The 8049-nt window shown below is 36.2% G+C and overlaps 1 protein-coding gene across 1 annotated transcript in view; it reads left to right on the top strand.

Annotated features, from left to right (window-relative positions):
* The first annotated feature begins 2562 nt into the window (after window positions 1-2562).
* LOC135750053 (tyrosine-protein phosphatase non-receptor type 14-like) overlaps window positions 2563-8049 on the top strand; it is a 51000-nt gene continuing 45513 nt past the window's right edge. Inside the window, exon 1 of the mRNA XM_065268831.2 lies at window positions 2563-2887. The gene's annotated coding sequence lies outside the window, so the exon portion shown is untranslated. The remainder of the gene's footprint in view (window positions 2888-8049) is intronic.

The raw sequence follows: 8049 nt of genomic DNA, 5'->3' as shown, positions 1-8049 counted from the left end.
AGGTAAACTACTAGACTAAATTTATTTTACATTTCTGTCAATCAGCTTTTTGCATTTTTATGCACTGGTAATTCCTTGGGAATTGCATATCTAGTTTCATCTGTTACTTTGTTTCATGGGCAAGATTAGTCCTTACCCTTTTCTGAGATTTTCGCCGGTTATGTGCTTCATTCTGGACGCAATGAATTATTAAGAAATTATACAAACCCAGATGCAACAGCACTGGTACTGTGTACAAATATGATAGTTCAAAGTCCAATAATGTTCATATCTAAATTCACCCCTAGAGGGGTTGCAGAATCATCATGTGCTCTGAATCAGAGGTCAAATATAATGCAAAAATGCGTTCCTATAATTATTTTATATAAATATGTTGGTAACAGTTTACAATAAAGTTATATTTCTAGTTTATGCATTAGCTAAAATGAACTAAAAATAAATGACCAATACTTAAACAGCATTGATTAAGCTTAAGTTCATGTTAATTTTGGCATTTAATAATACATTATAAAATCAAGCATTGTAACTGAATATTAATTAATGCACCATAAACTAACATGAATAACTGTACTGACATTAACTAACATTAACAAAACTTACTATATAAACTATAATGTTCACTGTTCTTTCGCATGTTAGTTAATGCATTTACCAATGTTTACTACCACCTTATTGTAAAGTGTTATTTGCTTTCAATGCAATTAAATAATAAAAAGAAAAATTTCGATTACAGCATTTAGATCTGCTTAAGTTGTATCAAAGCATCTATTCAAGGTTGTTGCAGTGTTGACATTACAGCCAATCCCAGACGTGACTGTTGAGCACATGAATTTTTCATTAATGTGTAAAATAACAATAAAATCATTCAGAAATGCTTCTGTTTTTTTTAAAAGGTTTTTATGTATAATGTATAAGTATGCACACTGTGCCCCCTTGAAACTTAAAACTTTTACTTTTTGAGGTATTAAATCATTTAGTTATTGCAAACATTTGCTATATGCACACTGCAATATGCATATTTCTGAAATTTTGTTCATCTTAATATCTTTAAGCCTTACCTGAAAAGTATAAATGTTGTCGATGTCAAATGCAATTTTAAGAAAATAATCTCCTCCAAGGCACATATATGATAATAACATGATTCAAGTTGTAATGTGTTTTTGTTTATCATTATAAACATGTCTGAAGTGTTGTTTTACGCGTCTCTCTATGCACATTACATTTTAGATGCTGTCTAACTACTGCTGTTAAAATATTTGTAAATGTTTACAAGCATTCTCTGCTTTAAGCAGAGCCATATTGTAGTGGTCAACGCTTGTTTTATTTTTATTTTATACATACTATAGTTTATTGAATTGTTGTTGTCTTCTGTCTTGCACTGTTTATGCTAGGTTGCACACATGCACTTTATGTGACTAGGATAAAAATGTATCGTTTTAGTCCTTAGCTCTGATTTGTTCTATGCAGGGCCGGTTCTAGATATTTGGAGGCCCTAGGCAAAATTTATGTTGGAGGCCCCTCACATCCCTCTAATTTTCAGAATAATGTGAGAATGTGTAACTTTTTTTAATGCTGTCAGTAGTGACAAGCGCACATGGATTTAGCAGTTAGCCCCCCTTCCAAACTTGAGGCCCTAGGCATTTGCCTACTCTGCCTATAGGTAGCGCTGGCCCTGGTTCTATGTAGTTTATTATTTGTTTCATGGTCCTGAAAATGTTTTGTCTCATTTTACTATGCACTGCACTGATATATATGGTTGAAATGATTCTTGACTCTCTCTTACCTTACATACCCCGGTTTCACAGACAAGACACTAAGACACGTTTAAGCTGTCTCAACTGAAGATAACTTAAAATATCCCAGTGACATTGATTTATCTCAAGATACACACAAATAATGTCTTTTTCTAAGGTATGTTCATTAAAGACATCTTAATTTTAACAAAGGTCTAGTCATGGCTTTAGCTAAGCCCTATCTATGAAACTAGACCTTTTAAAGTTATGTTTAAAAGTGCAAAATACACATAGTTTAATAGCACCTAAGAGTACAAACTGTGGTAAACATTATGCTAAATAACTGTTAGGATAATAAGGAGGTAGGTTACTCAGATTTTGTCCCATTTTGGGGGGTACCTGGCTGCCCCAAAAAAGTTTGAGAACCTAGACTAGAGGATTCTTTTATTTTTTTTATTTTTATTTTTTTGAGAACCTAGGATTCATGTTCGATGTCTTTTGCAATGCATTTAATTTCTCTGCTGTGAAATACAAGCTGAAACAAAAAATATATATTTGGGATGTGTTATTTGTTTTTGGCCATGAGCACACAAAAACAAAGCAATACACAATTATATATACACACACAATGAGATAACAAAAACTCACATACAGGAGTAACGTTAGACACACTCACACAGGCAGACACACGTACAGACAAACACACACACACACACAAACAGACAGACTCTGAAAACTCACATCTCTCTCTCTCTCTCTCTCTCTCTCTCTCTCTCTCTCTCTCTCTCTCTCTCTCTCTCACACTCACACACACACACACACACACACACAGACGAAGCTTTGTTTGCACAGTCACCCACACTTCATCTCTTTCTCCTCTTCACATTCCTCACATTCTTCATTCCTGATGTCAAGAGGCCAGGAGAGCGCATTCATGGGATCCACATGAGATCCAGATGAGTTCACGTTTACTCCCTGAGCTCTGACTGAGCTTTAGATGTGAGGATACTGAACAGACTCATAAATTGAAGGATTATACTTACAAGGGATTTCTCGAGGATTACTTGCATTTGTTTCTTGACGTTATTTGTTTTGTGAAGTTTTTGTCTGTTTTTCGACGAGGACGCAACGCGATATGTAGCGGTAAAATCACGGTAAGTGTTTTAAGACGAAACCAAGCATCTTTTCTAACTAATATGTGCCACTGATCTCACTGTTGTTTACAGCGAAGGCCACAGGATTTCTCCTCTCTTTTGAAGATTTGCTATCGTAAAGCCACTTCTTTTTCTATCCGAGATTCTTTAACTTGTTTAAAGAGCGACGTGCAATTTTCTGTCGGGTTATAAACTTACGGGTAAAAGCATCGTGTTTCAATGATACTCTGTTTTAAAACTACAACTGTTTTCAAAAACTGCTGGTATATTATGTTGTACACGATTTTAGGGAGTTTTTCTTGTATTTTACAGTATCTCATACTCGTAAAACTTCCTTCAATGGTTGAAAGCTCCGTGTTTTCGCCCTTTTTTCTTTAATGGGACGTAGGCTACATGTAAAGACATGATTCGCAATTTCATCATGCGACATTGCAGAAAAACACGACTAGTATTTAAAAAGCGCACATGCAGTGGCCCAAGTGTTTGGACAGGTCTTTATGCACTTTCATTCGATACAATTTCAAGAAGTATAACTTTTCAAAACCAAACATCTAACCAAAAATCCATTTAGGTTTATATATTAAAAATATACAAACATGATAAACAATTAAATATGTTGTAGTCAAATGTTAGTGCGAATACATCTAACCATTGTCATTAACTCTACACTTTACAAAGAAACTGGATGAAAACAGACTTTATACACATCCAAAATTTAGACACTCACCCACAATGCCTCATAAAATTGTTTCTTCTGTAAAAATAATAATAATAATAATCTGAATCTTTATAAAATTGCAATTAAATGAATACATCGTCCTGCACAATCCTGAAAAATGCAATATGCAATAACATATGGGAAACTAAATAATGCTATATAGCCTATAGTATGCGATATGATAATGCTTTATGTTTTTACAATTACTTTAAAACATATCGTTCACATTGTTTCTAATTGTTGATCATCTTCCACACGTCAGAACACATGAGAACTAACATTTGTGTGTTTATTTGCTAAAACTTTGAATAAACACATTACTCTAGCATGGTTTAAATGTCCAAATACTTTTTGTGGCCACTGTACACATTAGAGGATTATCACAAAATGTATTCGAAATAAGTTTAACAAAAGACATCCCGTCCCATGATACACCATATGGACGTGAAATAGAATTGACATCTGCTTGTATAATGCACAAGCATGCATTCAAACATATACACTCACTGACCACTATACCTTGCTGGTATTATCCTGTACCCGCCCCACATTACTTTCAAAACTGCTTTAATTTGTCATTTTATAGATTACGCATGGGCCGGTTACCGGTTTCAAGGTATACCAATAGTATCATAGTTTCATAGTTTACATTTAATTACAATAATTTTTTAAAGAATTTAAAGAATTGTTCTCTGATAGAAGGTATGTGGCTTTATTAAGTGCAAAAATGATCCAGAGATGGTTGTTTTAAGTCCATTTACAACCCTAGAATTTGCCTTTAGAATGAAATGGTCTATTATTACTTATTACCTTCATGAATAATAATGTTGAGCTCTGCTCTGATTGGCTGTTTCACAGAGCAGCTCATTTCAGTAGCTCTGTGTGTGTAAATACATCTTATGTTTGAGTCTGTATAAGATGAACATACAGATTTTAAGGAATAATCAATTGTTTGGAGATTGTTAATAAACGTTTCTGAGTGGTAAGTTTGTGGGTGGGGGGTTCAGTATGGACCTGCAAAATTGTAATGTCAATAGCATATAGCATTAACTAACAGTCACGACTTTGTTATTAGCATTGTAACAACATTGTAATGTGTAATTTAATGTTGGGGCGTACATCTCGACTGTAATGTCACAGTTGATGTTATGTTGAGATTGGTCTGTTTTCCAGCTGTCTTTTGCGTGCACAAGGAAGGTTTACATAAGAAGGAGGAAACATTCGTGTTTGAGGCTCACGAAATGTCATTACCATATACACAACTCTTATTATTCATCTATGCCTAGATAAATACAGTTTTACATTCTACGGCACCTTTTTAGGTTATCATACCACCAAAATCTCCAACCTGATCTCACAAAATACGTGAAATAGTCACGCATTATTTTGCTCAGTTTTGCGTGACATTGTCACGTATTTCCACCATATTACGTGCCCCTGACACGACTTCTTTTCCGTGACAGTTTCACGTATTGGTTACTCAACTGTTTTTCCTATTTTCTTACAATTGTCGCTTCGGTTTGGGGTTAGAACAACCTTCTGTTACATAAAATGACATCCTTACCCAAACCCAACTCTAACCCCAACGTCAGGCGACGATGGTTTAAAAAGCATACAATTTTTTTTTATAAACCAATACATTAAGTGACATCCTAACGCAAACAGCAAATCTAACCCCAAACCGAAGCGAAAATTGTTTAAAAATAGGAAAAACAGTTGAGTAACCAATACGTGAAACTGTCACGGAAAAGCAAGTCGTGTCAGGGGCACGTAATATGGTGGAAATACGTGACAATGTCACGCAAAACTGAGCAAAATAATGCGTGACTATTTCACGGATTTTTGTGAGATCATGTTGAAAATCTCATACCAGTCTATGCCTAGTAGATTCAACAAACTGCTGGATACATCTCAGAGATTCTGGTCCATTCATATTGACTCAACAGCTTCACACAATTTCTCAAGATTTGTCATCTGTACATTCATGATGTAAATCCTCTGTTCAACCACACTTTAAATATGCTCTACTGAATTAAGATTTGATGACTGGTAAGTTAAAAGCTACATTAGTTTCTATAGCAGTGACATTGTGTGGAGGTGAAATAGGTGTGCTCGAGGTGTGCATGTTATTTAGCTGGATGTAGCTGGTAGAAGATGGGTAAACTGTGATCATAATGGTATGGATATATGGATATGGTTAACAACAACACTGTTTAAACACTAAAGGAGCCAAATGGTTTCAGGAAAGGTCCCTTAAATCACCAAACACCATCCTGTTCATGGCGTTAAACAGATGCTCTTGATATTGTGTGTCCAGTCCTGCTTCTGGAGGACAAATGACCTGTAGATCACATTAACACTGATCAAACACATCTGAACCAATGTCTTTAGGATTACTTGACATTTATAAGCGTATATGTTGTATTACAGTTGAACTAAACCCTGCAGGATCGGACACGCTTGCTCTTGACCTTATAACATGCCTCAATGCATTAAGCTGCTTTCATGTGATTGGCTGATTTGATTAATTTGTGTTAATGAGTTTTTGAACAAGTGTACCTTATAAAGTGCCTGATGATTGTATAGCTTTTGTTATCAGGCACGTTTGAATGAGTTAGTGGTGCGTTTCTGTGATTGAGAAGTGCAAAGCATAGGTTAAAGTTAAGGTGGACTGTCAGTTGTTATGGTTGTTGTGTGACGAACACAGAGCAGGTTTGAACTCGTTGTTGAATGTGGTTATTGAGAGAGAGAGAGAGAGAGAGAGAGAGAGAGAGAGAGAGAGAGAGAGAGAGAGAGAGAGAGAGAGAGAGAGAGAGCAAACAAATGCTGTAAGTGATAAAGAAATGTAAAGATGTGACCTATAGGAAAATAGAAATTCTTTATTAATACCAACAATGGATTATAATGATGTAGATGCTATCCAAAACGCACAGACATTATTACAGCGTGACAGCTGGAAAAGAGAAATTCTTGGAGTCATTGTTACGAGATAAACTGGTCCTCGCAACACTGTAGGAAGGGTGTGGATTAATAAACAGTAATTTTATCTTTTTGAATAATTATGCAGGTGTAGCTTCATTTAATTTTTGTCCAAGGATCAGTGAACATCCATTTAGGATTTGTGCATATTAATGATGAATACAGATTTAAAATGTATTTATTTTTCTATTAAGAAACACAAAGGAAAAGTAAACCAAATACATCAACAGTAAAAGAAAATAGAATTTATTGTAGACTGTCCTCCAAAAAATAACGACCTCATAAGGCGTTTCTGCAAGCACCTTATTATGACATAAAGTGACGTATTAAGGGATTAGTGTCCTCTAGCTGCAGTAGCTTATACAACCTGTTGTTACGTTTTAAGTTTTTGCATTATACATCAGATTAGAGTTCTCAATGGGTCGGGCTGGCCCGACAAACCCGACGGGACCCGCGGATTCGGGCCGGGTTCGGGTCAAAAATATAAGTAAATGAGTCGGGTTGGGTCGGACCTCGGGCTTAATCTTTTACGCTCCGTGAAAAAAATTATTAATCATCACTGCTGTTCACCGTAAAGAAAGTCTGGTCTGGCTGCTGCGTGCATCACAGAGAGGGACGGGGGATAGCAATAAGCTTCGGGGCGGATCAGCAACGGTCCAGACCGGAGCTTCCGGCTTCTCAGAGCGGATCCGTTGCAGATCCGCTCCGGAGCTTATTGCTATCACTGCGTGCACGCCTGTTGCATGGAGAAGAAGAGATGGAGAAAAGTAAACTTGCCGCAGGTGAATTCACCGTTGCTTGCTACTACAGGAGGAAAAGCCGCTGGCGCTGGGTACATGTTTGAGTTCTTTTTATTTATTATTGTGTGATTTTTATTTAAGGCATATTTATATAGCCTATATTTAAAGTTTATTGTTTCAGTTGTTTGTATTGTTAAAAGGTGTGGACATTAAAGCTTGATTTGAATTCCCGTCTGCTGGTCATGATAATAGCCTACGTGTAAAAAAGGCTGGGGGGATTGGCGGCGTCAGGCCGCGGGTCGGGTTCGGACAGATAATTCACGTTGATGTGTCGGGTTAAATCGGGTCCGGGCTTTAAAAGCCACGGGCCGGGTCGGGTTGTAATTTTCAGGCCCGTTGAGAACTCTACATCAGATTAGACAAATTTAATTTCATGAATTTGTAAATGTAGAAACGGTTTCATAAACATTTATGGTTTTAAAGATATTTTGGAGCATCTAACCCCACCCTCACCCTTACCCTAAACCCAACCACTTTTCAACCATATAAAACACCCATGCGCACGTAAAAGTACAGTCAGGTATTTATTGCATAAAACAGTATAAAAGTATTACAAACCATTCGCATTGCAAAACTTGTGAACTGAAGCCATACGATTACTTTATATGAAGAACTCTGTGATCGAAACGCACAGTCAGATCTCTCTTAAACATAAATCGGCATGA

Source organism: Paramisgurnus dabryanus, chromosome 12, assembly GCF_030506205.2.
Source record: "Paramisgurnus dabryanus chromosome 12, PD_genome_1.1, whole genome shotgun sequence".
Lineage (NCBI taxonomy): Eukaryota > Metazoa > Chordata > Actinopteri > Cypriniformes > Cobitidae > Paramisgurnus > Paramisgurnus dabryanus.
This window is presented reverse-complemented; position numbering and strand designations above follow the sequence as displayed.